The sequence below is a fragment of the Hoplias malabaricus genome, chromosome 14, assembly GCF_029633855.1.
Source record: "Hoplias malabaricus isolate fHopMal1 chromosome 14, fHopMal1.hap1, whole genome shotgun sequence".
In the NCBI taxonomy this organism is placed as follows: domain Eukaryota; kingdom Metazoa; phylum Chordata; class Actinopteri; order Characiformes; family Erythrinidae; genus Hoplias; species Hoplias malabaricus.
Window position 1 is genome coordinate 37,469,789 of NC_089813.1, and position 23,157 is coordinate 37,492,945.

The 23,157-nt window shown below is 44.8% G+C and overlaps 1 protein-coding gene across 1 annotated transcript in view; it reads left to right on the forward strand.

The window, feature by feature from the left end:
• The first annotated feature begins 3,143 nt into the window (after window positions 1-3,143).
• ccdc120a (coiled-coil domain containing 120a) overlaps window positions 3,144-23,157 on the forward strand; it is a 67,335-nt gene continuing 47,321 nt past the window's right edge. Inside the window, exon 1 of the mRNA XM_066644323.1 lies at window positions 3,144-3,534. The gene's annotated coding sequence lies outside the window, so the exon portion shown is untranslated. The remainder of the gene's footprint in view (window positions 3,535-23,157) is intronic.

Sequence of the window (23,157 nt, forward strand, 5' to 3'; positions counted from 1 at the left end):
ACAAGGGTTTTCAGTGTCACACACTAACACAGCCATTGATCCACAACTTGGCAGTTTTACACTGAACGCCCTTCCTGTCACAACCTTCACCTTTCACCTGGTCTTGGGACTCAAGCGTAACCCCAGTGGCTGAGGAGCAGATGTCAAACTCCACACAGACAGAGGCATGACTCAAACCCAGGACCCATGACCCCGGAGTTCTACAGAAGTGACACTACCATTATTTTTTTTTTCAGCCTCTGCCTTTATTATTTCCATTCTTTTCAGGAAACATGCTTTAAATGTGGAAAGAAATCTGCAGGAATTTTGATCCACTTTTAAAAACTTACATATTCACTTACCGTTATCTGTAAGTTCTAATCCAGTTCAGGGTCGCGGTGGGTCCAGAGCCTACCTGGAATCATTGGGCGCAAGGCGGGAATACACCCTGGAGGGGGCGCCAGTCCATCACAGGGCAACACACACACACACACACACATTCACTCACAACTACGTACACTTTTGAGTTGCCAATCCACCTACCAACGTGTGTTTTGGGACTGTGGGAGGAAACCAGAGCACCCGGAGGAAACCCACGCAGACACGGAGAACACACCACACTCCTCACAGACAGTCACCCGGAGGAAACCCACGCAGACACGGAGAACACACCACACTCCACACAGACAGTCACCCGGAGGAAACCCATGCAGACACAGGCAGAACACACCACACTCCTCACAGACAGTCACCCGGAGGAAACCCACGCAGACACAGGGACAACACACCACACTCCTCACAGACAGTCACCTGGAGGAAACCCACGCAGACACAGGGAAAACACACCACACTCCTCACAGACAGTCACCTGGAGGAAACCCATGCAGACACAGGCAGAACACACCACACTCCTCACAGACAGTCACCCGGAGGAAATCCACGCAGACAAAGAGAGAACACACCACACTCCTCACAGACAGTCACCTGGAGGAAACCCACGCAGACACAGGGAAAACAGACCACACTCCTCACAGACAGTCACCCGGAGGAAACCCACGCAGACACAGGGAAAACACACCACACTCCTCACAGACAGTCACCCGGAGGAAATCCACGCAGACAAAGAGAACACACCACACTCCTCACAGACAGTCACCTGGAGGAAACCCACGCAGACACAGGGAAAACAGACCACACTCCTCACAGACAGTCACCCGGAGGAAACCCACGCAGACACAGGGACAACACACCACACTCCTCACAGACAGTCACCTGGAGGAAACCCACGCAGACACAGGGAGAACACACCACACTCCTCACAGACAGTCACCCGGAGGAAACCCACGCAGACACAGGAAGAACACACCACACTCCTCACAGTCACCCGGAGGAAACCCACGCAGACACAGGGAGAACACACCACACTCCTCACAGACAGTCACCCGGAGGAAACCCACACAGACACAGGGAGAACACACCACACTCCTCACAGACAATCACCTGGAGGTAACCCACGCAGACACAGGGAGAAAACACAACACTCCTCACAGACAGCCACCTGGAGGAAATCCACACAGACACAGGGAGAACACACAACACTCCTCACAGACAGCCACCTGGAGGAAATCCACACAGACACAGGGAGAACACACCACACTCCTCACAGACAGTCACCCGGAGCGGGACTTGAACCCACAAGCTCCAGGCCCCTGGAGCTGTGTGACTGCAACACCTACCTGCTGCACCACCATGCCACCCTTCACTTAATCTTCACATTCCTTATTCCAAGAATTCCCAAGGTGCTCCGTTTTCCTTCCACGGTCCGAAAACACACGTTGATAGGTGGATTGCAAAAGTGTGAGTGTGTGTCACCCTGTGAAGGACTGGCGCCCCCTCCAGGGTGTGTTCCTGCCTTGCACCCAGTGATTCCATGTAGGCTGGACCCACCGCGACCCTGAACTGGATAAGATTACAGACTGTTGTGAATTATAATATATATGTAATGGTGATTTATTCCTTGTGATCAAGCACTGCCTCATGACTTTGTTTTTGCAGCGAGATCAAGGCTGCATCCGTCTTCTCTGCAGATTTTAATCTGAATGGATTACGGCAGCTGTTTTAACCCTTCACACACCAGGTGGATGAGGGTAGGGAGGTAAAGGAAGGGTTCAAATCAAGGGCATGCAAGAATGCAGAAATCATCAAAACATCAAAATACACTGTAGCACAATGTCAAAGCAAGGTTTTGTGGTGGAAAGCAAAGGGATATTAGATAAGCAGGTGTCTATAAAATAGTGGACATGTTGTAAATAAACCAGCATTACGTTTAGAGGCTGGAACAGCATGTGCTAGCCCACTCACCATCTACAATTCCTTTTCATACATGTCTCTTTCTGTCTCATGCTGGTGACTTGATAAAGCACCATGCATTTCATCAGCACCCTCAATGACCCCCACCATCCAAAGCCTCTAGGACAGACATTTGAGGACATTGGGCAGTGGTGTGAGATGCTGGAGAACAGTGACCTGAATGTCTGACCTTTATGAGTTGTTTACAGAACACAGAGCAACATTTATAAAGAGATGCATGAATGAATGGGACGGTGGGTCATCTCACACCTCTGACCTCTGTCCCTGGATCTCTTTCTTTGTCCTGGAGGCTTTTGATGGTCATAGCGGGGACGGATGCAGTACTGCTTTACTGTGGAGATGATGTGGAATACAGAATGACACAGTTGTTTAGCACATGTACGTCCCGTATCTATCCGAAACCCGTTTTGAATACACTGTCGCCAAATACCAGGGGTGTTTTTGTTCCCCATTGCTCTCCAACAGCACTCCAACTGATAAAGCATTAGATGATGTAACTTTTCAGTTGTTACATAGTGCAGTTTCTGCAGTGCTGAGCCCAGAGTAGCAATGACAAAGACTCTGTTCTCCCTATTAGAGCTCGGTGAAGCGTCACAATGATTTTCGTGACTGGCTAAACTGAGTAACCCTTCTTTGTTTACACACTGAAGGCCCGTGTACGGTGGCCTGTTGACAAAAAAATCAAAGAGAATTCAAATCAAATCAAATCAAATGAAATCGATGTGCTTGCATGAGCGCGCGCCCCCTCCCTCCTTTACCTGAGCGTTGGGAACGCCCTCGCGTCCGAGGCTCTGTTTGCATGCGCCACATGGTCGCTCCGTGCGCACGCGCTGCAGGCTGCTGCTGCGCTCGCCCTATTGCCTTTGATTCCTCTCGTGTTTTTATTATTATGCCGGGCGTTGACGGCGCGCGCATGCGACAGAAGCCACGTGGCACAGTCTTGTGTTTGTGTTTTCCACTGCTGTTTTTTCTGTGTACGTTTCTGGGCGGACTGGACGAGGCAGAATGGAGGGCATGTTGCTTTTGACAGGATTTCATTCAGTCCAGCACTGAGCGCGAGCTGAGAGAGAGAGAGAGAGAGAGAGAGATTTCGTCTCAGGAATTCTTGTCTTTTTTTCCTTCTGAGGACCCACAGCAATAAGGAGTGACCAAAGAGACCGAGGAGGTGGACGCCCCGAGATTCAGGTAACAGCGCGCGCCTCGGCTCGTGCACTAAACACTTGATGGATGCTGTTCTCTGCGAGGGGCTGTCTGAGCGCGGGGTCAGGCTCTCGAGCGTGTTGTTGGGCGTGTTCCTGCGCTGAGACACAGATACAGGGCAGAATGAGCGCCGTTTCAGAGACGGAGCGAGAAAAATAGAGGCAGAGTGTGTTTAGATTGTCTTTAAAGACCTTACTTCGACCCCACTGTTTTTATTTACACGCGCAGCTCTCCTGTGTTTTGGCGCGAACTTCAGGACTGTTACTGTTGCTCACAGACCCAGCAAAACCCAACATGGCTCAGTTCTGACACCCCCCCCCTCCAACACACACACACACACACACACACCTAGTGTTTTGTACTGAACAGGGAGGAACCCTTGAGTTTGTCAGGCACACCTAGCCTACTGTTTTGTGTTACTTGTATGTATATGTGTGTGTAGGTGATTCACCATTCCACCAGAGAGTTGCCTTTTTGTTTGGACCTCAACAGTTCCCCTTAAGTGCCATGAATTCAATCTGATCTCGAAAAGGTATCTCTTCCCTTTACAGGAACCAGACTGCTTCATTTTCAAATCCTCAGGCAACTGCTAAAGAGGACCCTACAGCAGGTGAATGTCAGCTCAGGTGAAAATTCTTGACCAGTTGTAAAAATGTGACTAAAATCCAACAAGTTTTAAGTCATGAACCTAGAAAGTTTTGTCCACTTCAATCGTAATGTTTTTATATATAAAACTCTACAGAATATTGCACTGCTCCTGCTCCATGGGTGGGTAATAGTTATTTTTGCTGTAGATGGAAAACCTGCCATAGCCATGTACTCTTTAGTATTTTCATCCTTGTGGTCTTCATTCTGACTATGGTTAGGTTTGGATTCTCTCTCTCTGTCTCTCTCTTGCTCGCTCTCTCTCTGTCTCTCTCTCTGTCTGTCTCTCTCTGTCTCTCTCTTTCTCTGTCTCTCTCTCTCTCTTACTCTCTCTGTCTCTCTCTCTCACTCTCTCTCTCTCTCTCTCTCTCTCTCTCTCTCTCTCTCTCTCTGTCTCTAGAGCTCAGGAGAGAGAGAGAGCCTTTGTACACTTTCTCCAGTGTCTGTAATGTTATCGTGTAAATACTGTGATATCACTCTGTGAAGTGCAGGGCTTTTAGACTTACTTCCTCACACACTGTTTGACTCTTGGGCAGAGAATCTTAAGACATTATCCTCTTTACACATCATAACTTAGAGTGTAATCACAGGATTACACTGAGAGAGAGAGAGAGAGAGAGAGAATGGTTTGTCTGCACTGAGAACTGGGTCAGACCTTTCTGAGGTGAAAAGGGCCCCTGACTGTAATTCTTTTTAAAGAGAAACCCAGCGAGGCCTCAGAACTCACGTGGACCACTCCCGGCAGTGGGGTGGGCTCTGGAAGGTGGTTATTAGGATCTAATTTGTAGGCGAGGTCCATCCTGCAGCCTTGAAGACACTCCTTCCGTTCCTTTTTTAGCTGAACGCTGGTGGCTGTGCTGTGTGATGATGATTAAAGTGCTTGGGTGGGACACAGGGCCTGTATTTTGGTGCATCTCGAGTTAGTTGGGGCGTAATGATGCGATACTGGAAGACACACTCCTCGTTGTTTTAATAGCCACGTATAACATACAAATCATCACCATCCCTTTTTTTGGCTGTTAAAATGTTAAGAGTGTGTCTTACAGCATTGGTATCACCAAGGGTCATGTATTAAATGTCCACTGTGTGATGAACAGAGCACTGACTAAACTCCGAGGACCCTGATGGCTGTTCAAACCGTGCACCTCTTCCACAAGTTACATAGTGCAGTCTCTGTTGTGCTGAGCACAGAGTGGCAATTACAAGGGCTCTATTCTCCTTATCGTAGGTCAATGAAGCGTCACATTGATTTAGAAGCTGAATTGTGAAGGTAAAAAAGTTTACATAGCGCTCCTTTAAGATGATTTCAAAAGGGAACCTCCACCACTGTTTGTACGTTTCTTCATAAATCAAAGTCTGAGATGTAAACAAGTTGCTGTTGTGTGAAGTGGTTCATAACAGAGAAAGTTACTGACTCCAGTTTCTTTACAGCGTTGGTGAATGGAACCCAATGTCATTTTATTATTTCCAATATCAGCCCCATATTTCTTGCTGGTGTGGGACCAAAGTTAGCGTTAGGATCTTGATGGATGCGCTCTCTAATGGCTGCATTGTATTTTCTCCATATCGTGTGGCCTTGGCTGAGACGGGGCTTATTAGTGTTTCCAGGACAAGAGAAAAGGACTGCAGTCAGGAATGGGGCCATTTTTATTGGACCACATGGGAATGGACAGAGAGGAGAAAGAGAGGGGGTGAGAGAGAGAGAGTGCAGAAGGACAGAGATAAAAGAGAGAGAGAAGGAAGGATGGAGGGAGCGGATAAGGGAGGAGTGTGAGAGAGGAGGATTGAAAGAGTGAATGTGTAGGGTTGGGCATAATTAGGGCAGCCTTTTGCCTCTGATTTCTAATTAGACATTCAGGGCAGCTCACCCTCCGCCGCTGGAGGCTCAGTGAATATTTTACACAGAGTCTAAATCAAAGTCCTCTCTATCTCTCTTCCTCTTTCTCTCTGTCTCTTGCTCTCTCTCTCTCTGAATGGGGCAGGATGTTCGGGGGCAGAATCTGGGTTGCTGTGAGCAGAATGCAGGCTCTTGGCTCAGCTCTGAGTGAAGGTGTGTATCTTTGGGTACAGAGTGTGGAGCGGCAAGAGTCCCTGGGGCTTCACCAATAAGGCAATGTACAAATTCCCAGAAACCCTCTAGATATTCTTCCAGTCAGGCTTTGTGCCTTTTTAGCACAGTAAAGTAAATCATGCACAATGTCCACCTTTACCCAAATACAGTCTGTCAGACAAGACGTGTTCACTGTGCCAAGGACCAGCCTTCATTTCAGAAGTCGGAGTGTGTCGGGCTTCTCGACTGGAGTGATACCGAACACATTCAGTGATGTTGAGGTCTGGGCACTGGGAGTTTTTTTATTTTGTTTATTTTTTTATTAATAAATGTTTCTCTTTTGTGGACCTTGTGTCCTTTTTCTCTATAAGAGCTTGTTGACACCGTTATGACTGACTGTTATGACAGTATCTAGCTAGCTAAATAACCAACATTATTCATGACAATAGCCTAGCAATAAGCTAAACTCAAATGTAGAGGTACCGTTATTCTTGTAAATGTGATCGAAGTCGAACTCGAATTCATCCGACACTATAAACCTCCGTAATGCAGCTACGTAGCCGAGTATAATCTGAGAGACCGAGTTTAGCGAGTCAAGCTAACGTTAACTAACACCAACTAAAACAGGCGAAGTGAGTGTCCTTACCCTGTTTACCTCCATGTTACAGAGGCTCTTGAACACCTTTCGTTGGTGTCCTTACATGCCCATATTGTTGGAAAAGCGCCAGTGAAATGAGCTACAGATAACGGAGTGAGCGGATGGTCCTTTCTAAAGTGTCCGTTTAAAGTTGACAAATTTAGTCCATTTTCTGGATATTTTGGGATCTTTGGGTCATTTGTTCACAGATGTCCCACTGTACATTGAATGATTGCAGCCAAAAACAACACACCTTTTCGTCATTTTGCATTAAATTAAGTGCAACTTCTAGAGTTGTTGTCCACCATCTACGTCACAGGCAAGACGCCTATTAGAGTTTCCCAACACCGCTGGGGGGGGGGACCAATGGTCTTTTAAACCTTATTCCTTGAATTAGTAAGAAATAACATGTTTTCTGACTATCAATAAACACAAGTTAGGAACTCAACTAACACTGTATTTATTTGTTTGTATCTTAAATCATATTAATGTGTGAGTGAATGTGTCTGTGTTGCCCTGTGAAGGACTGGCGCCCCCTCCAGGGTGTATTCCCGCCTTGTGCCCAGTGATTCCAGGTAGGCTCTGGACCCACCGCAACCCCAAACTGAATAAGTGCTTACAGTTAATGAATGTATGAATGAATGAAAGACACTGAGATACAGGGAAAGAGAGAGAGAGTGGGGGAAGGATAGAGAGAATAAAGATAACTTTTTTAAAAGCTGCTTTAGAAAAAGTAAAGCAACAAGGAGCATGGTGACAAGTGTCATGTAAGCGATTTGTCACAACCTCTCCATGGTTTAAATTAAAGCCCCACCCCTTCCCTCCCCTACCTTTATCTAATCTCAGTGCTTTATCTAGTTCTGTTGGAGCCACAGAAGATCCGGGACAAAGGCGCCTGGGAGATAGTGTAGGTGCCCAGAAGATAAGGGTGTGTTGTGGCATTTGCGACGCCTCAAAATGAGAGTGTGTGCCAGCGTGTTGGCGCGAGAGTCTGTGACAGAGTTGGGTCAACACTTTCTGACTGTCTGCCCCCGCAGGGTCTGACACTAATGTCTCTCTAATGGTGGAGGGGTCAGTGAGGTCCACATGGCCCTGAGGACATCAAACTAAAGCTAAAGACATGGACAGAGGACAAGCACACATTCTTTTATGTTCTGCATTGTTCTGTATCCCATTCACACTGTTCAAGACTGCTCTCTATCACATTCCCATTGTTTTAGAATGCTCTCTATACCATTCACACTTTTCTAGACTGCTCTCTATACCATTCACATTGTTCAAGACTGCTCTCTATCCCATTCACACTGTTTTAGAATGCTGTCTGTACCATTCACACTGTTCAAGACTGCCCTTTATACCATTCACTGTTTTAGAATGCTCTCTATCCATTCACATTTTTCTAGACTGCTCTCTATACAATTCACACTGTTTTAGAATGCTTTCTATACCATTCACACTGTTTTAGAATGCTCTCTATACCATTCACACTTTTCTAGACTGCTCTCTATACCATTAACACCATTTTAGAATGCTCTCTGTACCATTCACACTGTTCAAGGCCGCCCTTTATACCATTCACTGTTTTAGAATACTCTCTATACCATTCACACTGTTTTAGAATGCTCTCTATACCATTCACACTGTTCTAGACTGCCCTTTATACCATTCACTGTTTTAGAATACTCTCTGTACCATTCACACTGTTCAAGGCTGCCCTTTATACCATTCACTGTTTTAGAATACTCTCTATACCATTCACACTGTTTTAGAATGCTCTCTATACCATTCACACTTTTCTAGACTGCCTGTATACCATTCACACTGTTTTAGAATGCTCTCTATACTATTCCCACTGTTTTAGAATGCTCTCTGTACCATTTCCACTGTTTTAGAATGCTCTCTGTACCATTCACACTGTTTTAGAATGCTCTCTATGCCATTTACACTTTTCTAGACTGCCTGTTTACCATTCACACTGTTTTAGAATGCTCTCTATACCATTCACACTTTTCTAGACTGCCTGTATACCATTCACACTGTTTTAGAATGCTCTCTATGCCATTCACACTTTTCTAGACAGCCTGTATACCATTCACACTGTTTTAGAATGCGCTCTATACCATTCACACTTTTCTAGACTGCCTGTATACCATTCACACTGTTTTAGAATGCTCTCTATACTATTCCCACTGTTTTAGAATGCTGTCTATTTTATTATTATTATTATTATCGTTACACTTATATAGCGCCTTTCTAGACACCCAAGGACGCTTTTACAATCTACACTGCTCAGAACGCTCAATTCACACACACACGAGAAGCGGCAGCCAAACGCGCACAGCGTACTCTCAACCAGAAACGATCGTCCACCTGGAGGGCACTAGGGCACTAGGGTTTAACCCAGGACAGAGCGCCAATCCATATCTGGGCTCACACATACAGACATTCATTCACACACCAGGACAGTTATTAGAGAAGCCAATTCACCTACCCTCCATGTTTTTGGACTGTGGGAGGAAACCGGAGCCCCCGGAGGAAACCCACGCAGACACGGGGAGAACATGGAAACTCCACCCAGATGGGATTTGAACCCAAGATCCCAGCGCTGGGAGGCGAACGTGCTAACCACCAAGCCACCGTGCCGCCCGGTGCCATTCACACTTTTCTAGACTGCCCTCTATGCCAATCACACTTTTCTAGACTGCCCCTATACCATTCACACTGTTTTAGAATGCTCTCTATACCATTCACACTTGTTTAGACTGCCCCATATCATTCACACTGTTTTAGAATGATCTCTATACCATTCACACTTTTCTAAACTGCTCTCTTTACCATTAACACCATTTTAGAATGCTCTCTGTACCATTCACACTGTTCTAGACTGCCCTTTATACCATTCACTGTTTTAGAATACTCTCTATACCATTCACACTGTTTTAGAATGCTCTCTATACCATTCACACTTGTTTAGACTGCCCCATATCATTCACACTGTTTTAGAATGATCTCTATACCATTCACACTTTTCTAAACTGCTCTCTGTACCATTCACACTGTTCTAGACTGCCCTTTATACCATTCACTGTTTTAGAATACTCTCTATACCATTCACACTGTTTTAGAATGATCTCCACACCATTCCCACTGTTTTAGAATGCTCTCTATGCCATTCACACTTTTCTAGACTGCCCCTATACCATTCCCACTGTTTTAGAATGCTCTTTATACCATTCACACTGTTTTAGAATGCTCTCTCTGCCATTCACACTTTTCTAGACTGCCCCTATACCATTCCCACTGTTTTAGAATGCTCTCTATACCATTCACACTGTTTTAGAATGCTCTCTATGCCATTCACACTTTTCTAGACTGCCCCTATACCATTCCCACTGTTTTAGAATGCTCTCTATACTGTTCACACTGTTTTAGAATGCTCTCTGTACCATTCACACTGTTTTAGAATGCTCTCTATGCCATTTACACTTTTCTAGACTGCCTGTTTACCATTCACACTGTTTTAGAATGCTCTCTATACTGTTCACACTGTTTTAGAATGCTCTCTGTACCATTTCCACTGTTTTAGAATGCTCTCTGTACCATTCACACTGTTTTAGAATGCTCTCTATACCATTCACACTTTTCTAGACTGCCTGTATACCATTCACACTGTTTTAGAATGCTCTCTATGCCATTCACACTTTTCTAGACAGCCTGTATACCATTCACACTGTTTTAGAATGCGCTCTATACCATTCACACTTTTCTAGACTGCCTGTATACCATTCACACTGTTTTAGAATGCTCTCTATACTATTCCCACTGTTTTAGAATGCTGTCTATTTTATTATTATCGTTACACTTATATAGCGCCTTTCTAGACACCCAAGGACGCTTTTACAATCTACACTGCTCAGAACTGCTCAATTCACACACACACACACACTGGCGAGAAGCGGCAGCCAAACGCGCACAGCGTACTCTCAACCAGAAACGACCGTCCACCTGGAGGACTGCATCGGGCACTAGGGTTTAACCCAGGACAGAGCGCCAATCCATATCTGGGCTCACACATACAGACATTCATTCACACACCAGGACAGTTATTAGAGAAGCCAATTCACCTACCCTCCATGTTTTTGGACTGTGGGAGGAAACCGGAGCCCCCGGAGGAAACCCACGCAGACACGGGGAGAACATGGAAACTCCACCCAGATGGGATTTGAACCCAAGATCCCAGCGCTGGGAGGCGAACGTGCTAACCACCAAGCCACCGTGCCGCCCGGTGCCATTCACACTTTTCTAGACTGCCCTCTATGCCAATCACACTTTTCTAGACTGCCCCTATACCATTCACACTGTTTTAGAATGCTCTCTATACCATTCACACTTGTTTAGACTGCCCCATATCATTCACACTGTTTTAGAATGATCTCTATACCATTCACACTTTTCTAAACTGCTCTCTTTACCATTAACACCATTTTAGAATGCTCTCTGTACCATTCACACTGTTCTAGACTGCCCTTTATACCATTCACTGTTTTAGAATACTCTCTATACCATTCACACTGTTTTAGAATGCTCTCTATACCATTCACACTTGTTTAGACTGCCCCATATCATTCACACTGTTTTAGAATGATCTCTATACCATTCACACTTTTCTAAACTGCTCTCTGTACCATTCACACTGTTCTAGACTGCCCTTTATACCATTCACTGTTTTAGAATACTCTCTATACCATTCACACTGTTTTAGAATGATCTCCACACCATTCCCACTGTTTTAGAATGCTCTCTATGCCATTCACACTTTTCTAGACTGCCCCTATACCATTCACACTGTTTTAGAATGCTCTCTCTGCCATTCACACTTTTCTAGACTGCCCCTATACCATTCCCACTGTTTTAGAATGCTCTCTATACCATTCACACTGTTTTAGAATGCTCTCTATGCCATTCACACTTTTCTAGACTGCCCCTATACCATTCCCACTGTTTTAGAATGCTCTCTATACTGTTCACACTGTTTTAGAATGCTCTCTGTACCATTCACACTGTTTTAGAATGCTCTCTATGCCATTTACACTTTTCTAGACTGCCTGTTTACCATTCACACTGTTTTAGAATGCTCTCTATACTGTTCACACTGTTTTAGAATGCTCTCTGTACCATTTCCACTGTTTTAGAATGCTCTCTGTACCATTCACACTGTTTTAGAATGCTCTCTATGCCATTTACACTTTTCTAGACTGCCTGTTTACCATTCACACTGTTTTAGAATGCTCTCTATACCATTCACACTTTTCTAGACTGCCTGTATACCATTCACACTGTTTTAGAATGCTCTCTATGCCATTCACACTTTTCTAGACAGCCTGTATACCATTCACACTGTTTTAGAATGCGCTCTATACCATTCACACTTTTCTAGACTGCCTGTATACCATTCGCACTGTTTTAGAATGCTCTCTATACCATTCACACTGTTCTAGGATGTTCTGTACTCTGTTAACCCAGTTTTGGAATGTTTTCTCTCCAGTTCAAGCTGTTCTTATCCCATTCACACTGTTCTAGTAAGTTTACTCTTTATTCACACTGTTCTAGAATGTTCTCCATATTTTCTAGCATGTTTTCTATGGAAGAACATGCTTGAGAACTCACCTAATGAGAATAAATCTATGGCACTGGAGTGAATATTTGCATTTCCAGGTTGTTCTCACTGGTCATCCTCAACATTTGAGGTGGGTCATCCTAAACATCTGGTGGTGTGTCAGAAACTGTGCCCTATTCACTATATAGTACACTATTTTTTGGTTCTGCCATTTGGTATGAGTGACCAAAAACCTAGCGCAGAATTTTCAATGCACTCAAACAATCCCACAGTGCACCGCAAAGGTTAGTGTACAACCCATGTATGCTAGCTAACACTCGTGGATAGCAGATACCCATAATGCACTGCGTTATTTGGTAAGAACCTGCATGAGTTAGTTCACTGCCCTCCTGAATTCAGTTCCCTATAATAGTGCACTGTATAATGAGTAACATGGAGAACAGTGAATAGGGGGCCATTTCGTAAACAGTGTGGGTCTTTTAACACTTCCTTCGGTTTGTGTTCTTTAGTACTGTAATGTAACTTGGAAGTGGAAGATGATGTCGAACAGGAACATAAGAACACATAAGGACACAAACCGAGAGACAGTCTGTCAGTAACGCTAACATAGTGATGTGAAAATCCCTAATTTCAGTGATCCTGCAATCCTAGTTGACAGAGTTGCCAAGGTTTGGTGTGGCCCACATATCTTTATACACACTCGGCTGAACCAGATATCTCCCTGAAAGAAGCTGCAGCACTGCCTGCACTGTCCTCACCAGAGAATGAATGTATTTCACTTTTTGGAAAGAGGCCAGAGGATTAGCATCGCTTCGGTGCATTAACTAAACCCTGCGGCGCTGCCTTTACCCTGAAGTCTGTTCACCACAGAGGATCGAATCTTCTGAAACAGAGGCCGTGGCCCACTTTGTGCTCTTTAATATCAGGTGCACGGGAGACGAGCAGTTCATGTATCATCTGTTACTGAAGCGGGAGGCTCAGGAGAGGGCTACAGCGGAAAGAACACCTAAACCCCATCAAAGTTATTAATGTGAATAACACACATATTTGACATGCCTTGGCAGTGGCCAATATATACACCTTTTGGTCTCCTCTCTGTGTGTGTGTGTGTGTGTGTGTTAAGGTATGTTAATCTGAAGCAGCCTTTGACATTCTGGCAATATGAGAAAACAGATTTCTGCTTCTGTTTCAGGAAATCTCATAAACTCAGAGACTCCTGCCTCATACATCGGCTCATATCTCTTCAGTGCTGAACGCATTTCTTCATGCTCAGCGTTAGTAGATGCGTCACGCGTGGAAACGGTAACCATGCGTTTCATGATGGCAGTGAGTAAGGGTGTCAGCAAGTGGCATTACATGCAAGCTTAGTGATAAGAAAACTTTGAAAACTGCATTGAGGTGATAACGCTGCATTTACATCATAATAGTGACGTTCCCTGTTGAATTTCCTGGCACTGGTTTGGACATCGTTTTGGCCTGAAATAAATAGAATAATGCAGAAAAATACTGATAAATCTTTCGTTATGATTTTTATTTGAATGGAACTTATTCTACCCCTTTTTTTGAAACCGTTCTTGGTTCTTAACAAACATCTGTGACATGCTTTAGTCAAAAATACGAGAAGGAGAAGGAGTCCCAGTTCTGTTTATTACGAGAGTCCAGGAGTGAGGGCAGAGGAGCAGAAGCTCGGTTTATTACGTGATTATCTTTCTTCTCCATTTTCATTTTCTTGGTTTTTACTCTGTGTTTTGTGTGAGTTTTGTTTGCTCTGTTTAACCACATATTTGTGCTCTTGTATAAACCCAGGTCCAGTTCGGTGATCGGAGAGACTTAGAAGAGGGGGTTGGACAACCCTCAATTGTCTGCACTTTACATAAAACCAGCACAAAATCAGTATGACTCATTATCCCGTGTTTTTGATCACAAAATCTGGATCGATTTTATTTCACGTTGTGTTGGTTGGTGGGCTTCACATCGTCAAATTTATGTGAACATGCAAAGTGCCCTTTAAAGTAGTAGGTTTAGTGGGGTACGATGATTGGTTGCTAAAGCTTTCCCCAATTAAATGACCCCCTGACACCAGGTTTGAGTTACAAGCTACAAGCAATAGCGCAAGTCCCCAATAGTAGCTTTAAAGGTCTTATTCAGGCCGTGGATCCAGCTGTGCTCCCATGTTACGAAACATGTGCTGTTTAAGCTTTTAAAGCTGCCCTTCCTCCACCCTTCACACCTCTGGAGCCTAATCGCTGTTACACGGCAGTGAGGCACCCTGTGGGACTCGGAGACAAAGCGTAGGGTCCTATATAAACCATTAAATAAATGAGTGTCTCTCCAACCGTCCGTATAACCTCCTGCCCTTTAAACACCCACCACTGATATCCAACACAGACACAGTCTGTCATCACCGCGTAACACTGTCACAGCACTTTACTGACAGCAACACAATCAGTAAATAACTATGCTTTGTTGTATGAGATGTTTTGTTTGTGACCTACCTAAAAAACACAAAAACTGCTGCAGTAGATGGGGAAATGAGGTCACGGGTTGCTAGGGAGTGAGGTATGCATTTTAAAGGCAATCTCACATCAGAATGACCCTTTTTCCCCTCCTGTTCATACACACGTTTAAGAGGGACAGGCCTTTGTTTCTTGTGCCCACCTCTTAAACACCTGCTGATTTTTTAAATTACATTTCCAAAGGATTCAAAGCTGAAAAGCAGACACATTATGAAAGAAATCACTTGTTCTGTATTTGTGCATGGGATAAAACAGGTTGTTTTGATGTTTTGCTGTGTCTTATGTAGAGCGCAGACTCTTTAGAGTTGTCCTGCCTCCTCGTCTGAGTCTCTCCAGTCGCAGCACTGGACACATAGATAAGGTTAAGCAGAGTAAAACATGCACATGCCTGGAGAAGTGAGTGTACTGATTAAATATTGTAAAAATGGGAACAAAGAACAAAGAGAACCAAGCTGAAATGGCTAAAAACCAAAGTGTCTGCTCCTCATTCTACTATTGGGCTTTTGCGCAGAAGTGAGTGGGTTGCTCCTTCTCCTTCTTTAAAGGAATAGGCACTAAAAACTGTTGTTTTGGGGCGGCACGGTGGCGCAGCAGGTAGTGTTGCAGTCACACAGCTCCAGGGGCCTCCAGGGTTCCCTCCAGGTGACTGTCTGTGAGAAGTGTGGTGTGTTCTCCCTGTGTCTGTGTGGGTTTCCTCCGGGTGACTGTCTGTGAGGATTGTGGTGTGTTCTTCCTGTGTCTGTGTGGGTTTCCTCCGGGTGACTGTCTGTGAGGAGTGTGGTGTGTTCTCCCTGTGTCTGTGTGGGTTTCCTCCGGGTGACTGTCTGTGAGGAGTGTGGTGTGTTGTCCCTGTGCCTGCGTGGGTTTCATCTGGGTGACTAAGGAGTGTGGTGTGGTTTCCTCCCAAAGTCCAAAAACACACGTTGGTAGGTGGATTGGCGAAGTGTCAGTAGGTGTAGGACTGGCGCCCCCTCCAGGGTGTATTCCCGCCTTGCGCCCAAAGATTCCAGGCAGGCTCTGGACCCACCGCGACCCTGAACTGGATAAGGGTTACAGATAATGAATGAATGAACTGTTGTTTTGAACAGGGCTGTTTAGACAGGGCGAGAACAGTCCTGTGGTGTTTGATCCTTGTGGTATTTTGAACAAAGCATGTCACAGATCTCTGGAAACTTGTGGAAATAAGGTGTTATAGGTCCCCATGAATTGCTTTGCTTGAATGATCTTTTTGAGCTTCAAAGTTTTGCATTTCACTGACATTAATCTCAGTGGGGGAATGCCATGTTGGTGCTAACACAACATTTAAATGCTGCATCGAGACAGTAATAATAAACTAGCATCATAGTCTTGGCATTACCTGTAAAACTTAGGCATAGACACTGCTCTGGAAAAAGCATTGTGCTTTTGTTCTTGTTATTTTTTTATTTTTGCATTTACTTAGATGTTAACTTCATCCAGTACCAGTTCTCAGCAGGTGTAGGTCACCTCAGCTGGCGGAGGTTATAAACCAAAGAGAAGCTGTGTCCTGAGAGAGTGTGTGTTATCTGAATATGGAGTACGATGGTGAAGATGGGGATGAGTGGCATGGACTTGGATAAAGGAATCTCGCTCTTTTAAAAATCCTTTATAGCACCATGAATAAAGTATAATGCAGTAGTGAAAGTCACTGGGGTAAGGCGGCGGTTCAAAAGCAGAGCAGCGTGGAAACGTAGCGTGGAGGGAGTGTGGAGCTCTGGGGATGTTGTTAGGGGGGGTGGTGTTTTAGGGTATCAGCTGAATGCATGTGTTTGTGCTGCTGTAAGCAGATTACTGGCTCCAAGGGGCTTTTCCCACGTCCTGGAGAGAGCGCACTCCTGGAAGGGCTAGCCCCACCCCCCAAAAAACCCAGGAAACCTACTGTACTGAGTGCTTTTTAATCACTATGTGTTTAACCTACATATCCATTCCTCCTTCTACAGAGAGACGGAGTGTGTTCTCGTTCTGCAACATTACAGCACCTTTGCCCTGATTTGAAAACACAAACAGCTTGATATAATGTGAGTGTTTATATGATAAAGATATGTTAGAGTTAACTACAAGTTATGCATTTTCCAAGGAAATATAAGAGGAAATGGGACTCCTAACAGCCGTGCAATAACCGGCCGAGCATCAAAACTGTGCGCTTCAGATAAACAGAGCTTAAAGCTTTCATCGTTGAGAGACTCTCGCTTCAGATTTGAGCAAATCACAGCTGTTTGCGTCCATCCTTTTAGTGTAAGAACGCAGCTTAGCGCTGTGGGTGTGAAAGGATGTGGAGATGTCCTCTAAGGGATGTTATATTTAGTTGTTGAGACCTTTCCTGACACTGACACATAACCTGTGCTTAATTGGGCTGAAAGTGTGGTCTCTGACATTTGCACATTTGATTGAGTTAGTGTTTTTAAACCAATCTAAGTCCAATAGGATGCCAGTGGGTCCTGGGTGAATGGAGTCAGACTACATTCGTCCGGATCCAGGGTTCTGTGGTAGATTTCTGCCTCTGAGCGTTTAATAGAGCAGTGTGTGTGTGTGTGTGGAGAGATGTGGAGGTGGAAGTGAGCTCAGAGGAGTGACTGATTCATACTCGTCTCAGTGAAAGGCTGGAACGAAGGACGGAGCCGTGTAGGATCTTCAAAGAGATCAGCTGACTGAGGCAAATTGAAGAGATTGCCTGGACAGCGGTGATCCTGAGGTGTGACCAATGATAAAAGCATGTGTGAGAAGACAAGGCCCAGGAGAATTAACCCTTTAAACTACAGACAACACTGTGCTGTTCACTATTTTGAGTTTTATTCTGTAATTGCTATTAATTATTCAGTCATTAAACTTTGAGTATAGAGAGATCATGTAAAATGTTCCTCACACTAAAAATGTTTTATCAAATTGCCTTGTCGATAATATAAGTATAAAAAAACGTAGTTGTGAGAGTGAGGAATGGAGATCCAGACACACCCACTGTTGTTTAGCATTTCAAAGCTGAAGATACTCTATGGAGTTTAAAGGATTAAGATTCTCTTCAGAGTTTAGAGGGTTAAAGATGCCCTCTGGACTTTAGAGGGTTAAATTTAATCTCTGGAGTTTACATGGTAAAAGATGCTCACTGGAGGCTAGTGGGATAAAGCTGCTCTCTGGCCTTTTGAGGATTAAGGTGCTCTCTTTAAGTTGAAGGAGTTAAATATGTGCTTTGGACTTTGGAATATTAAAGATGCTCTCTGCAGGTGTAAGGGATTAATGATGGCCCATGTGCAGGTGTGGGAACTGTCTGAGAGAGTGTAGTGGAGCAGCTCTGGGTTAGCATTAGCCTGAGTGCTAGTGTGCTGTGTTGCTGTGTTCGCAGCGAGTGGTTGGCATGGGGATGGAGGGCGTGACCTCGTCACTTCAGTTCAGACTCCGGGTCTGGGTCGGACACCCAAACACTGCCAGGCCCCTCCCCTTGCCGCCTGCGCCCCAGGGGTGAAAGGTTATTGGCTGCGCAGGCGGAAGTGCCAGGCTGCGATATGCCACTATTTTTAGCTGGAGATTTTCAGCGTTGTTGCCATGCAGCGGTTTGGCTCTCGCCCGACTCACTGTCTTCTTCTCTTTCTCAAACACTCCCTCCCTCCCTCTCTCTCTTTTTCTTTCTCACTCTCTCTTTCACGCTCTCTTTTTTCTCTCTCTCTCTATATTTCTCTTTTTTTTCGTTGCTGTTTGACTGTAGTGTGTGTGTGTGTGTGTGTGTGTGTGTTGTGACGCTAGGGAGAAGCCGGAGTGTGTGACTGATCTGTGAGCTTCACTCGAGCAGAAAAATATAGGTCACACAGTAAAACAAACACAGCCAGAGTATCTCTCTCTCTCTCTCTCTCTCTCTCTCTCTCTCTCTCTCTCTCTCAGAGAGAGAGAGAGAGAGAGAGAAGCATGAGAACATTTAAGAGAGGTCAGGGGAAATTAGGAGGACTAAAGAAGCTGAATAGGGCCAGAAGGAAAGATGAATGAGAGATTAAGGGAGAACTCGGTGAAAAACAGTGAGAGAAAGGAGAGATGAATGGATTTGGAAAGAGTAAGAGGATAAGACAAGTACAGAGAGAGAGAGAGTGAGTGAAAGATCGAGAGAGAGAGATTTGGGGAGAGCTGGGCAAGGACGTCAAATGCAGGAGGAATAGCCTGAGAGAAAGAAAGAGAGAGCGCGAGGGATGTGAAAGGAGGCTGTAAAACACTGCTGTGTATGGATGCTTCTCAGCTGTGTTCATTCGCTGCTGGTTTCTCCGGAGAAGAGCGTTCAGGAAGTCATTGGTGAAGGTTTGTGGGTGGTGACTGTAGCTGAGGCAAGAAAAAAAGCATTGCAGCAGTGTCAAGGACAGGAGAGAGAGAGATAAAGAGAAAGGGGGGAAAGGAAGAGAAATGTGACATTCACAAAAGACTTCAGAGTGAGATAAAACTATTTCTCTCTCTCTCTCTCTCTCTGACCCTTTCTTTTGTGTGTGTGGGGGGATGTATAAACACATTATCTTGTCCTTCTTTTATTTATTTATTTTTTTCTTGAGTTTAAATTTTTGAATGTTGGAATTGTTCTTTAAAATATGTTTAAATAAAAGAGGGTGTAAAAGGTCACAGTATCTCTTTCTCTCACTCTCTCTCTCTCTCGTTTTCTTTCTCTCTCTCTCACTCTCTCTCTCTCTTTCTCTCTTTCTTTCTCTCTCTCTCGTTTCTCTCTCTCTCTCTCTTTTTTTTCTCTATCACAGTGTATGTATGTGTTGGTCTCTCTCTCTCTCTCTCTCTCTCTCTCTCTCTCTCTCTCTTTTCTCTACCACAGTGTATGTGTGGGTGTTCCTCTCTCTCTACCACTACCACTGGTTTAAACACTTGTTCAGTAGGGTTTTGATAGATAATTTCCTTCATTATTTTGAAATGTTTCCCCATGAACTCTTTAGCCACATCAGTAAAAAGTACACTGCCCAATGCCAAATGTGGGCTAGAGGGATATAAACCCCACCCCGCCCCAGGATCAGACCGTGGAGCAGTGGTGTATATCACTTTTTACAAACTTCAGAGGATGTGTGTCCAGTCTGTTCACACACTGCAAACAACTCTGATGTGTTTACGAAGCCCTGTGTCCGGAAATGGGTAAAAAAAAAAAAAGCACCACAGCCTGTTATACATAGGTTTTCTCTCTCTCTCTCTGTCTCTCTCTCTCTCTCTGCTCATGGCAGAGAAGCGGCATCTGGAGTTGTTTAGACAGCGCAACATTTGATATGCATGAAAACAGATGATGTTTCATATGTTGAAAATTCGGGAGAGCACTGACTGTATGAAACTAAACACAGACTGAAAATGCTACAAAACTAAACTCGAGTTACAAATGAGATTCTGTGGTATTTCAAAGAGTGCATAAAAACATACCGACAAGTTAAACTTCAGCCAAAAACAAACAATAGTCATTTTTGTTCCTCAAACCTACGTTTCCACCATAAAAAATGCAGAGCTTCTGAACATAAACAAACCAGAGAGAGCAGCAGTTCCCCAGAATAGTTGATGTTGCATTTAAGTGGCTGAATGCCATCAAATCCTTACAGAAATGTTCTAGCAAAGTAGCCTTCCCAGAACAGTAGAAACAGTGGCTACTGCAGTGGAGGGACAGACTCCTTGTTGAGACCCTTCGTTTAGATCTTCAGCCCAGTTGTTACTGCTTCCCCACCCAGTACAGAATTGTTTATACCCCTCTTGCCGACACTTGGCATTGGGCTTTTGGAGATTATACAAATGTCAGAAATGGGTGTAGGGATAGTCAGAGGAACCTTCAAGCACTGTGCAGAGCACTGACAGAGACTGAAGAATGATTATTGGTGTGACCTGGCCTTGAACTCAAGCTGTTACTCACTGTTTTCTCTCAAAGCAGTGATGGGATCGGCCTGAACCTCTCTGCCGAGGTGAAAGCCGACGTTTCTCTTTATGTCTGAGAGAAGAGAACAGACTCATAACTGAGTGCGTGTGGAGGATAACTCTCTCTGCTGCCTGAGTGCCTTTCATGTTGGAGACAGTTGTTGCTGTTGTTATTCTGAACACAGGGTTGTGTTATGCTGTTGGATACCAGTAGATCCAGGTTCAGCTGCTTCTCATTCAACTTCACACACTCACACACTCATCTACACTCACACAGTTCCTCTTTTGTGGCCATTTGTAGTGTAGGTTTAATTTAGTTTAATTTGCCTACCACTGTTTATCTACGGTGTGAGAAAACGTCAGAGATGAAAAGGCAGGTGGTGGTCTATATATAAAGTCTTGGCTTCTTCACACCTCCTGGAAAAGTGCTTCATACTGCTGCTGTACCGCCGCCTCTCTGCCAAAGAGGGCGCTATTGCACTTCAAACCCTCACCTACCCTTCACTGAGGGTGATTCTGCAAGACCAGCTCCAGGCTCCACTCTGAGAAGCAAGCACATATTGTAATGTAATATTGACGACAGCCGTAGTGAGGTCAGGACGAATGCTGGGTGATGAGTTCTCGTTCACAAACACCTCTCCGACTCATCCCAAGGTACTGAAGCGAGCTCCAACGTTCTGGAGAATGTAGTCACGCTCCTGTGTGACCTTATGATCACTTGCTTTTCTCAGGGAGTTGTGTTTGCATGATTCAGTTGCTCTATCCACAGCGGAGTTGTCTTTAAAACTGCACAATTCACTGATTCAAGAGTCGTCTACAAACCTATTCACACAGGGGCAGTATGCAGTAAAGGTTTGTTTGCTCAGGATAATAGAAACAACCTGTCACTCCCCAGCTCTGAACAGTAAACCCTGGCTGTTGTGGGGCTGTCCTACTTCTCTCCTCCACTAATGACTTCTCCTCGCTCTGTCCTTTCTTGGGTCTGCTCCACGCTGCATTGCACCATGCCGTCCTGACTTTTACTTTACTTTTCTCCTCCTTCTTTCTGCCCTGTGTCGTTTCTCATGTGTTTTCCAACAAGCAGAAGGTTTTCTTCTTCATTTCCATCCAGCGATCTCCCGGGGTTCACGGAGGGCAGTTCCCAGTTCACTGCTGGGATTTCCCCCGTCGTACGCACTAACCAACCTGGCACTGAAAGCAAGTTATGTGTGATTTTTCAGAGACATGAAGCCAGTTGCTGCATGTTTTTAAACCTTCTGAGGGCAGATGAAGCTCAGGTGTGTGTTCGTGAGCTGAGGAGGGGGGGGGGTCCAGGATTGGACAAGAGGGCTGAGTATTCATCATCGGGATTGAGTCAGATAGATAGATATATAGATAAATGAAAGACAGACACATACGCTAAGGTCCGGTGTCTATAGCCTCACTACAGGAGCACAGGCCGGTTTTAGAAGAAATGCTAAGCAGATGTCCACAAACTTTTGGCCACATCGTCTCTGTCCAATTGGAAACATGTATCTCCATTTTGGAGGCTTTTTTCCTTCTCCTTTAAATGTACATGATCTTCACTGGACAGTGATGATGTACTGTATATAAAACATACCCTCAATTAGACCCCCTCCTAAAACAGACCAGTGTCCTATTGCTAAGTGTGTAAATGGACCTCAGACAGCGCTTTTTTGTAAATGTCTCAGTGATTGAACCTGAGACCCCCCACCCACCCCCCTCAACCCTGTGTGTGTGTGTGTGTGCCTTCTGCTTGCACCCTGCATGCAGCTCCTGCTCAGAGAACTCGGCGAGAAATGCACGTCTCGACAAGTTGAAGCTGCTGCGGAGTGTTTGGGTTATTTTTCAGAGGCTATCTCTCAGACCTCACTCCCTTCATCTGCTGCAGCTGTGCCGAGCTGCACTGCGAAACGCCGCACACACACACACACACACACATGTATTCCAGTCTGTGTGGGGTGTTTCCTTTGCTTTCTGTGTAGGGCTGTGCAATGCCGACAAGTGTACAAATGGAGTTTTCCTAAATAGTTCTTGGCTTCAACAAAGACCACCCTTCATTTATTTACCTTCCAGTCAAAACAGCCATCAGTGTTTACAGTGTCCACTCTGTGCCTTTATCACAGCGTCCATTCTTTCCTGTTGTTGTTGTTGTTGTTTTTTGAAAAGTCTGCAGAATGTCTTTTCACACTTCCACAGTTCAGTCTCGAACGTTGGTTGCATTTTCTACGTCTTATGTCTCAGACATTCCCAATCACATTCCGTGATG